At 40.9% G+C, this 12,084-nt stretch overlaps 1 pseudogene across 1 annotated transcript; it reads left to right on the plus strand.

The window, feature by feature from the left end:
* The first annotated feature begins 8,980 nt into the window (after positions 1-8,980).
* LOC126929343 (proliferation-associated protein 2G4-like) lies at positions 8,981-10,579 on the plus strand (annotated as a pseudogene). The gene has a single exon (XR_007717153.1). The product of XR_007717153.1 is annotated as a proliferation-associated protein 2G4-like (transcript).
* The last annotated feature ends 1,505 nt before the right edge of the window (positions 10,580-12,084 follow it).

Below are 12,084 nucleotides of genomic sequence, written 5' to 3' on the forward strand. Positions count from 1 at the left end.
ACATTAATACGAATAAGTATAGCAGCATTATTCCTAACAGCCAAATTTACAAACAACCCAAGTGTCCATTAATGCATGAATGGATTAACAAATTATGGTATATACACACAAGAAATATTATTCAGCCATAAAAATAAATTAAGTACTTATGCATGCTACAACTTGTCTAAACTTCAAAAACATTATGCCAAGTCAAAGTTTAAAGCCAAACACAAAATGTAACATAATGTCCAATTTCTTTTAAATGATACACCTAGGATAAGCAAACTCACAACTACAGAAAGCAGACAAAGGTTGCCAGGGCTAGGGAGAGGGACTGGATGGAGTCTGATTTCAAAATAAGATTATAAATTATTTGGTGTTGAGATCAGTGGCATGTTCCAACTTTGTATTTCTCCTCCAGTTATGAGCGCCATAACTGAATTAAGGGTAAGACCTCATAAACTTCCTGAACTGAATTGAACTAAAGCCAAATTGGGCCATAAGAACTTTGTAAAAAGCTACCTTCAGACTTTAACTTATATCTTACATAAACTTTAATATACCTTTGGGGATTATATTACTTATTCACTATGTTAAGTTTAAATATACAACTTAAAACTGCTGATTCTCTTCATTTCTAACTTAAGTCAGTAAAACAAGCATATAGGGAGTGCCTGCTTTGTAGTTGGCAAGACACCTAGGGGCTGGGAAGATGAGGGAACATAGGCTGAGAATGCAACCAAGCTTAATGCATGGGAAGCACTTTCATCTCTTTGCACTAAAGGCCCTGTTCTATCTGCTTCTCTCATTTTCTTACTAATTACTTCTGTAAGCACCATCTCAACAAATTATGTGTGCATGAATCCTCATTTCAGGCTCTGCTTCTAGTTATGCTATTTTAAGTCCCTGTACACATACGTATCCCTACACTTCTTTGCTCTTCTTTGTGCAACTAGGAGCATTGCAGGGGCACTCACTGAACAGGTACATTGTTCTCTGAGGAGCACAGCTGGGGGTGTGTGAGCGATGAAGGGAGAGACTGCTTCCTGTAGCTGCTGTTGACACAGGAGGAGAGGTTATATAGATATGGCAAATGAAGTCAAGGCTCAGAAAGCTTAATGGTCTTTTTCTGCTTTGTAACTGTGATAAATAGCGGGGATGAGATTAAAATGCATAGATGTCTAAATGCTCATTCCTAGCCTCATTCTACTGTACCTCACTGCATGCTTCAATTACAACTAATTAGAACTGACCTAAGGAATAGTGTAGGCTTAAAACCAGCCCCCAGCAGGTGTTTCCTTTAGTACAGGGCTCTGACAAAACATGTGATGATTCTTCTTGCTCCAGGGCTCATAAATCCCCGATTTCTCTCTTGCCTCTCCTCCAAAATTTACACCCCAAGTCTTCACATCATCCATGTAAAATATTTGAGCGATTTCAAATGGTTTTCCTTTGAAATATTGAAATTTACACCCAAATTCCCAGTAAACAATATGGGCAGAGTTCAGTTCAGGCACCTCTTCTCCTTGTGTCAACAGCAACTACAGGAAGCAACTTCTGCCTTCATTCCTCACACATCCCCAGCTGTTTTCCACAGAGAACAATGCACTTGTTCAATGAGTGCCCTTGCAATGCTCCGAGTTACACAAGAAGAATCCTGGCACAAAAGGCTGTCTCTGGTTCATTCCAGAATATAGGAGGAGATTATTTCTCTTGTCTATGTTTCATTCCGGAATACGGGAAGAGTTTGGCTCTTTTGCCAGACACTTCACAGTGATCCTCAGCTGCAGCCACAAATTCCAGCAGGGCAGCACTTCACAGGTTGCAAGGGTAAAGCCAAGCAGAACTATGCCTACCTTGGCTGTCCCCTGAACACAGACTGAAAATAATGATATGAATTGGCTGTGCTCACCACAGTAAAATTCTCTTTTTCTCATTTGCAAATACTCCTTCTCTCAAGTAAAATGACATTCACTTTCAGAGTAGTGCCCCTGAAAGAATTCATAAAAGGAAAAGGTTGAGTAAAGATGGACCATTGTCATCAAGGTGTACTTTCTCTTCATTCAAATGAGGAAGACAAGAATCAAATCAGGTACATTCTCATTCCTCCAGTGCAGTCCCTATAGCTTGTATTAGAAATGTTTCTTTTAAAACAAGGGGCAAAATGATGCATTTCCACTTTTTGTCATCTAAAGCTCACAGATTACTATTTTTTTTTTTTTTTTTTTTACTATTGACTAAGTCTCACTTGCTTTTATTTGTCAAGGGTCTTAGGAGTAGTGTATCACGGACACACCAAGCCTGCTCCTACCTCATGGTGTTTGGAACAGCTGTTCCCTCTGACTCAAATGCTCTTCCCTTCAGGCTCATTTCTCCAGAGTTAATCTTCTTACCCCCTTCAAGCCTGTGCTCAAATTTTATTTGCTCAATGAAGCCTACCGCCTTTCTATTGAATTCTGCCTCTCTGCTTCCCTCTGGCATTTAATTACTCTTCATCAGGCTCTACTGTGCACCTTCATTGGCATTCATTATTTTCTACTATGCTGTACAGATTATTTATTTTGCTTATTGTTGATTATCCATTTCTCCTACACTAACATGTAAGCTCCTAAAAGACAAACTCCCCGTTCATGTTGTTCCTTGTAGTGCATGTCAGTATGTGCTGCTCTGACACCCCCTTCGCCTCCCCCTACATCTTTATGACTAAAGAACTCATTCCCCAGCTCCTGGGAATGATGGAAGCTGACAGCTCAAGAGATTCTCTCTCTTGGATCTGCTCTCTGCATAAGAGCTTCATTTTGCCCATTATCATGCTCTTCCCCAGGAACATTCTATGTGCAGTGACTTGGGGATGCAAAGGTACAAAAACTCAAATTGGTTACCTCAATTGAGGAAAACTCTGAAGGGCATCCAAGTCCCACAACTCGGCGGTAGGTGAGCTGAGGCCTCTGCTGCAACTGCTCCATGGACCTGCTTCTCTCATCTCAGTCTTATTTCCCTTCCTTCCACAGGTGTCAATCCTAACAATATGACCCCAAAACTTCCTGCTCCTCTAATATTTATTTTGGTCTATTTCCTGAACACCTACAAGATTATCGGGCAGGACATAGCTGCCTAATAAATATTGAATGCATGAATGAATGTAAATGCAAATCAACCTCTCATACAAAACCTCTGTGTTGACAACCAACGTATCTGTGCATACCTTCTTACAGGTCAGATTGGAATTTTCCGGTGAGGCATTTTTCCACTCAACAATATTTATTAAGCATCTTATGCATCTGGTGAAGACATACCAGTGAATTAAAGGGACAAAATCTCCTCCCCATGAATCCAAGATTCTCACAGTGGAGTCAGAAAATATGCAAACAAAAACTATATAATAGGATATTGGTTAGTGCCAAGAGCCCTGAGGATGTTATAGAGTGATATTGTGGGAATGAGAGTGATATCTGAAACTGAGCAGTCAGGTAGGGCCCTCTGATGAGGTGAGATCAGCTAAAACAAAAGTAAAAGGAAGGAGCGAGTCACACATATGTCTGGGTTAAGAATGTTCCATGATGAAAGACAGTTACAGCATGTGAAAAAGCCCTGGAGGAAAAATGTACTTGGTGTTTTGAGAAAAAAGCAAGAGGGGCTGGAATGGAGTGAGCAAAGTGGGGAATAGCCAGAGAATATGGGTGCATTTGGAGCAACAGCCAGTTGCCAGACCAGGCAGGGCCTGTTGAGAAGCTGGCATTTTATTGTGTGATGGGATGACTTTGAAAGGTTTTGAGTAGGGAGGGGGCATGAACAGACCTGTATTTTTAAAGGAATCCCATTCTCTAACTGCTTCTGGTAATTTGGGACATGTACCAACACCCTGCAAAGTTTCTCCATGGCATATACAGTAGTTGCTCAGTGGAAACTCACAGGACAATGTCCCTTGGTGCCACTATTCACTACTTTTGACTGTCACAGAGACCCTAAATACATTGAATTCTGAGTCACTTTTGGATCAACCCACACATTTCCAGAGCCTACCATGTGTCAGGGACAGGCCTTATTTAATCCTCATAATCTTTAGAAGTTGACATTATGATCTCCGTTTCCAGATGAGAACACTGAGATTCACAGAAGCTGAAGGACTTACCCAAGTTTGCACAGCTAGCAAGTGACACAGATATTATTGAACTCACGTCCTCTTTATATAGCTTATACTTCTTTTTTAGATGGAGTCACTCTCTGTTGCCCAGGCTGAAGTACAATGGTGTGATCTCAGCTCACTGCAGCCTCCGCCCCCTGGGTTCAAACGGCTCTCCTGCCTCAGTCTCCTGAGTAACTGGGATTACAGGTGCCCACCACAACACCCAGCTGATTTTTGAATTTTTACTAGAGACGAGGTTTCACTGTGTCGGCCAGGCTGGTCTTGAACTCCTGACCGCAAATGATCCACCTGCCTCGGCCTCCCAAAGTGCTGGGATTACAAGGGTGAGCCATCACGCCTGCCCATATCTTATACTTTTTATACAAAACTTGCCACATGTATTCGCTCTCCTCTTTTATAGTCTGAGATGGAGTAGAAGGTAATAAGAGAAATGACCATTCATTGTGCACAGTGTTAAGAAACTTAGACACAGCATTTGAATTGGCCCCCAAACAACTTTATGAGTAGGTATTATGGTCCCCATTTTATAGATGAAGACATTGTGATATAAAACTATGTATTCAATGTGTGGTATATTGACTGGCATCATCAGTACCACCTGGGAGCTTGTTAAAAATGAAGAATCTGGAGTCTCAACCTATAAAACAGAAATGATAACAGCTTCTTTATACATTAGTGCTTCCACTTTTCATTGTATCACTAAACAAGAAATTTACGTTCTCTTTACAAATGCAGATTACAATTCAGGTCTACTAACATTTTATTACCCAAAGCAGGTCACCCAGCCAAGCCCAGCATCAATGCCTGGACACATTCTTTGCCCACAGTAAAAGAGAAAGTAGAGAATAGTTGCTAAATGCTAAAAACAAACTGTCACAAAGGTTATTAATGAATTGTAGCCATTTTCTTTAATCAGCTTTCTTAATGCATAATAAAGGTCTTTGCAACTATTTTGTGGGTATTCTACTAAATTTAACTGTTTATCAAAGGATCATTTTTTAAACATGTGCAATGCTATCTCCGGAAGAAATTCTGACAGGTACAATTTTCTATATCTCCTATCCCCAGACAGGCCTTAGCATAAAATGGCACCTCAGACAGCTGCCTGGATGGACCACCCATTAATCCAGCTCTGTTCCTATTCTAAGGGAAGATTAAAGGCTCTTGGCCAATAGATTAATGATTGTGCATTAAATCAGTTGGACTCCTAGCCACCCTTTCTTTCTATGAGGTGTGTTAACTTTTAGAAAATATATTGAACTAGAAACTATTCCCAGTCAAGAAACTGAATATTACCAGAATAATGAAAACCCTCCCCCAAGTCTCTCTTTCTGTCACTGTGCCCCAAAAAAGGTGTCACTATCTTTACTCTGGTTAACACAGATTGGTTTTGCCTTTTTCTGTGCTTTAGATAAAAGGAGTCACGGACTATGTGCTCTTGTCTTACTTCTTTCACTTAACATGCTTCTGAAATTCATCTGTATTTTTGCATATAGTTGTGGATCATTACTTCTCATTCCATATAGCATTAATTTATCTATATATTTTATATAAATGTGGACAATTTGGAAACTTCTACTAGATTTTAGCCACTAGGACCAGTGCTTCTGTGAATATTCTACTATATCTTTTGTTGAACTTATGGACACATTTCCTCTGGGTATACACTTAAAAGTAGAATTGCTGGGTGTAGGATTTGCATATGTTCAGCATTAGTAGATTCTTCCAGCTTGTTTTAAGAGTCTATTTTTGAGTTTAATAAGAGGGTGATGTAGACTTAGTCATAGGTACATGTGGCTACATTTCGCTTATAACTTTGTGATTTTCCACTTTAACTTAACAAGTCTATTTATCTCTGGGCCTAAGCTATTCTTCAGTTGCAAATTAGGCAGTTTTGAAAGTTTCTCTAACTTCTTCTTCTCCCTGGGGCTCTATCCAGTGTATTACTCACAGATTGGTAAGAGATGAAGGTCCTTGCCACCAACATTATCATGCATAGAGAAAGTTCCTAACACACAATCACCCAGTATTCCTCTAAGAATTGATAATGTGTCTGGAAAATTACTATTCTTTTAGGGACCCAATGATGCTGTAGAGAGGGCCAAGCCTTCTTCAAGGCTTGTGCTAATGACATGAGTCTCTGCCAGGGGAATAGAGGTACTGCCTCCTTCCTGATATTTGCATACTCCTCTTTGTCGAGGGAGATAGTCTTAGGCATTAGGATATGGAGGAAAACAGAGCCTTTGGAGGAAGGAGCTAGATAAAGAGAAAGATACCCTATTCCTATCTAAAACCCCTATTTCACCATTCCTTAAGGCTCCAAGATAAAGTACCTGCCAACTTTGCTGAGAGTCTAAGTTTTTTGTTTTGTTTTTTGTTTTTGTTTTTTTCTCAATGTCTCTCATCAGTTACAAATTATAGATTTATCCAAGACAATCTAGAATAGAGAGAGAACAAATACTAAGTGAGGGGTCACCCTTCAAAGGGCATTAGCTGTCAGATGAAGGTTACCAATGGAAATAAAAGACAAGACACACAGAGGAAAACATCATCACAGCACCTTATATCAGGTTGAGTTTTTACGCCCTTTTCTTGCTGTCTGTTTTTGTTTCTATGTGAGTACAAAAGCCATTTAGAGAGCTTCTTCACAGAGCAGCCACTATGATAGAGAAGATGTAGAAAATATTCAGGAAACAGGATGTAAATAAAATATAAATTATGAAGCAGACTGATTCATAAGACTATAAGAAAGCGAGTGTTTTTGACCTTACAAATTATTTCAACAGAGAGGTAGCAAATTTGGTATTGAAATAGCCCACAGACATAGCTATATCTTGAAGTATATGTTTAAAAACATGTGTTTAAATAAACATTTAAGTGTGTCTTTTAATACAACTATTTTATTATGCATGGCAAATGGATTCTCTAGGAGTAGTGGTCAGGACTCCAGAAGGAATTAGTTGCACACTCAAGTGGGGAAATTGAGGACAGTTAAAGGAACATGTTTACAAGGTGGTGGGCGTGATGAAGAGAAACAAGGAATTGTGAAGCCTCTGGAGCTAGCAATAGTGAGGGGCTCTTTATCATTCCTAAGATGGAATGGGCTACGGGAGGAAGAAACAACTAGCACCTAGGAGCTGTGGCTGGAGGTAAAGAATCTCAGCCAACTTGCAGTAACCTGGCACAGGGGGAGCCAAATTGCACTTTGCTCCCTCCCTCCAATCTCCTATTGGGTGGATCCACCTGAAAGCCAGGAGGCATGGGGCCCACTGATTCAGACAATGAAGATCTTCCTTGACCTCAGGTGAAAAACAGAGAGATCGGCAAAGAGGAGATCCATCCTATGAATAGTCACATTTCTCAAGAAATGAAACAAAGTTCTTCAGGTAGATCATGTTTTTTAAAAAGCATACCTATTTTACTGTTATTATTTAATGTTCATTAAGCACTTCTGGCTCATTAAGCATTCATTAATTAGGATCTAATTCTGCATGCTCCTTTTCCCAGCTATAAAAATCAGCAGGTTTTTTTTTTTTTCAGCTGCTTTTATCTGACTAAAATAATGGGTTCTTTTTTCAACAAACGGGTAGAGGGTTATATAAAAACTCTGAAAAAACACTGACAATCAGCTTCAAAAGGTGAACACAAAATTTACTGAAGAATCTATAATTATATTAGGATTTTACAGAGAAGACATTATCTTTTAGCTCCATAACTATATTTAGAGGCTAAAATACCTGGTTATATCCTGTTCAGTCTCCACTATTGATTTAGGAATTTATGCAACTATTTATTCTCCTGCTCAATAGAAAAGATTGCTTACCATAGCAACCCCTGCATTAGCATTCAGCTTCTTGGTTACAGAGCACCTTCCTAAAGGAGGAGATATCTCAATGTGCAAGGTGAACCTAATTTCTTATTAAATATAATTTTAAGGGGGAAAGCTGTTGTATAAAAACCCATAACAAAGAGAGAGCAACCCAAACTGGAAACTAGCAATTGTTTAAGGCTCTTTTGCAATTATTTAATCTGTGTGTCTTTCCTGACTCTGGGCATTCTGCTGCTTTTGCACGTTTGTAAGCTAAGATGCGTGGGAAATAATAAAATATTATGCACAACCCACACCCCACACAGGAAGCTTGCTGTTCTCTGTGGGAAGTTTTAACTTAGGTCAGCTTCGCCTTAGAATTATTTTTCTTTCTTTCTTTGAAGAATGCAGATTCCTGGTCCTGCCACTCAAATTTTCAAAGTGAAAATATTTGGTCTGATTTTCCAATGTGTTTCCTTGATGTCGATCAAGTGTCTGAAACATTAGTGACTGTTTTTACCTTGTACAGTGAAGTGAGGTAGCATTTTAATTAGGGAAGAAAAAGATCAACTTCTGCTCAAAAGCTCAAAGCTTTTGTGACAGAGCTCAGAGAGATTGAGGCCAGGAAGTCACGATTTGTGCATCAATGATCAGATCATCTGAGCCCTTTGTAGAGAAGTAAAATCTAGCTTCCCCCTACCCTTCTAGGTTCTTTGGTTGGGCTACAAATTAAATTGACATAAGGCAGATTCACAGGAGAAATATAAACAATTACATATATAGGCACTGGAGTCCCCAAAAATATGAGACTCAAAAATTGGTCAGATGATTGAAGCTTATATAGTTTCCTGAGCTATAGAAAAAAATTACGGCTTAGGGCTTCTTGGGGGTGATGCCCACACAAGTTAAGAGTGGATGACAAGAAAAAATGTATGATGAGTAGAGGTGGTCTTTTATGCAGATAAAATTTCTTGGGTAATAGAAGTTGTCTGGGAGACTAGGCGGCTCAGGGGAAATGAGACTGCAGTGGTGGTAGTAGGAAGATGTCAGGAAGGGATGAGCAGCAGGAGCAAACTATGGCCAAGGACCTGGTGGTGACCAAGTATAAGATGGGGGGCGAGGGGGCGGCGCGGTGCGACATGGCCAACTGGGTACTTCGAACCTTGGTGGAAGCATCTAGCTCAGGTGTGTCAGTACTGAGCCTGTGTGAGAAAGGCCATGCCATGATCACGGAAGAAACAGAGAAAATCTTCAAGAAAGAAAAGGAAATGAAGAAAGGTATTGCTTTTCCCACCAGCATTTCAGTAAATAACTTTGTATGTCACTTCTTCCCTTTGAAGAGCAGCCAGGATTATATTCTTAAGGAAGGTGACTTGGTAAAAATTGACCTTGGGTTCCATGTGGACGGCTTAATTGCTAATGTAGCTCATACCTGTGTGGTTGATGTAGCTCAGGGGACCCAAGTAACAGGGAAGAAAGCAGATGTTATTAAGATAGCTCACCTTTGTGCTGAAGCTGCCCTATGCCTGGCCAAACCTAGAAATCAGAACACACAAGTGACAGACGTGGAACAAAGTTGCTCACTCATTTAACTGGATGCCGATAGAAGGTATGCTGTCACACCAGTTGAAGCAGCATGTCATCAATGGTGAAAAAAACATTATCCAGAATCCCACAGACCAGCAGAAGAAGGACCAAGAAAAAGCTGAATTTGAAGTACATGAAGTATATGCTGTGGATGTTCTCGTCAGCTTAGGAGAGGGCAAGGTCAATGATGCAGGACAGAGAACCACTATTTACAAATGAGATCCCTCCAAACAGTACGAACTGAAAATGAAAACTTCACGTGCCTTCTTCAGTGAGGTGGAAAGGCGTTTTGATGCCATGCCATTTACTTTAAGAGCATTTGAAGATGAGAAGAAGGCTTGGATGGGTGTGGTGGAGTGCACCAAGCATGGACTGCTACAACCATTTAATGTTCTTTCTGAGAAGGAGGGGGAATTTGTTGCCCAGTTTAAATTTGCAATCCTGCTCATGCCCAATGGCCCCATGCAGATAACCAGTGGTGCCTTTGAGCCTGACCTCTACAAGTCTGAGATGGAGGTCCAGGATGCAGAGCTAAAGGCCCTCCTTCAGAGTTCTGCAAGTCAAGAAACCCAGAAAAAGTAAAAGAAAAAAAAAAGGCTTCCAAGACTGCAGAGAATGCCACCAGTGGGGAAACATTAGAAGAAAATGAAGCTGGGGACTGAGGTGGGTCCCATTTCCCCAGCTTGCTACTTCTGCCTCATCCCCTTCCCACCACACCCCAGACTTTGTGAAGTACAGTTCTTCTTCTCCACCTAGGACCCCCAGCAGAGCAGGGGGTCTCCCTTTCTCCCCAACCCCAGTTCCCTAACCCACTCCTTTCCAACAACAACCAGCTCCAACTGACTCTGGTCTTGGGAGCCAACCACGGAAGACTACATTAAATGAAAAAAAGAAATTAAATAATAAAATCAGAGTAAAAAAAAAAAATTGTCTGGGAGTAGCCCTCAGATAATTGTTAATAGTCTGTCTGGGTATGAGTCAACCTCCAGTCTTCTCTCTTGTAATTTGAGTTCATCTTCTCTGGTTGATAAGATTACAGGGGAAGGGATTCATGACAATTGAGTCTCTTTTGAAGAATCTCTTCCTTAGGCAGATACAGAAGGTCAGAAAAGCCCTTCTTTTGCATTTACCATTCCCCAGATGCACTCGATGTGTTGCTGTTCCTCAATTGCCCATTGATATGTTGAAATAATCAGCATACCAAAGCCATAGATTTTGGGGTGGTTAAACTTCCTCTCAGTTTTGGAGTTCTGCTGGTTAAAAAAAGCTAGTTCTGGCTGGGTTCGACTTCTCACGCCTGTAATCTCAACACTTTGGGAGGCTGGGGCGGGTGGAACACTTGAGTCAGGAGTTCAAGACTAGACTGACCACCATGGTGAAACCCCATCTCTACTGAAATTACAAAAATTAGCTGGGTGTGGTGGTGGGGGCCTGTAATCCCAGCTACTCGGGAGGCTGAGGCAGGAGAATCACTTGAACCCAGGAGGCGGAGGTTGCAGTGAGCCAAGATCGCGGTATTGCACTCCAGCCTGGGCAACAGAGAGAGATTGTGTCAAAAAAAAAAAAAAAAAAAAAAAAGCTAGCTCATAATACTGCTCATGGCTAAAGATACAAAGATAATACTGAAAGTGGCTAGGTGTGGTGACTCATGCCTATAATCCCAGCACTTTGGGAGGGTAAGGTGGGTGGATCACATGATGTCAGGAGTTTGAGACCAGCCTGACCAACATGGTGAAATGCCATCTCTACTAAAAATACAAAAATTAGCTGGGCATGGTGGCAGGTGCCTGGAGGCTGAGAGAGTAGAATTGCTTGAACCTGGGAGGTGGATGTTGCAGTGAGCCAAGACAGTGCCACTGCTCTACAGCCTGGGTGACAAGAGCAAGACTCCATTTAAAAAAAAAAAAGAAAATACTGAAAGTTAACCCTGAAATTGTTAGTGACTTTGAGGCGCTGTTTCAGCTCTAGAAGAGTTTTTACCCCACAGAGACAATGGCTGAACAGAAAAAAAAAATAAATGCCGGGACTCAGTTACCTCAGGGGACTTGGCAGATGACAGTAATTAAGAGAGGGAGACCAGATGTTTTATCCAGGGAATTCTTTGGAGAAAGAGGGGCTGAAAAATGGGATTGAAGTATGCATCCAAATAGAAGCTCTTTCTCCTTTATGCTTTATGTCCAGAGCCTGCTTAGACCCCATGAAGCAGGCTAGAGGCTTGAGCGAGAACATCATTTCTGACTGAAGCCAGAGCAATATACTGGGTCTCCCACATATATTTTTATCCTGGATACTTTTCCCCAATGATATGCCCTGGATTTTTCTTTCAAATTAAATTGCCCTCTTTTAGCCTTGATCAAAAGTGAGAATCTGGGCCCTTGACAGATATATCGCTATTAATTTTTTTTTTTTTGGAGGTGTAGCCTAGCAAGGAGGGGCCTCATCTTCTGAGGAAACCTCAGCATTGGTGAGTACTGACTGAGAGAGGATCATCAAGGTTCACTCAGATGAACGAGATAGGATGGGAAATCCACTCACAAGTGGATTTAACCCAGGCCTTCTG

Source organism: Macaca thibetana, chromosome 10 (genome assembly GCF_024542745.1).
Source record: "Macaca thibetana thibetana isolate TM-01 chromosome 10, ASM2454274v1, whole genome shotgun sequence".
Classification (NCBI taxonomy): Eukaryota; Metazoa; Chordata; class Mammalia; order Primates; family Cercopithecidae; genus Macaca; species Macaca thibetana.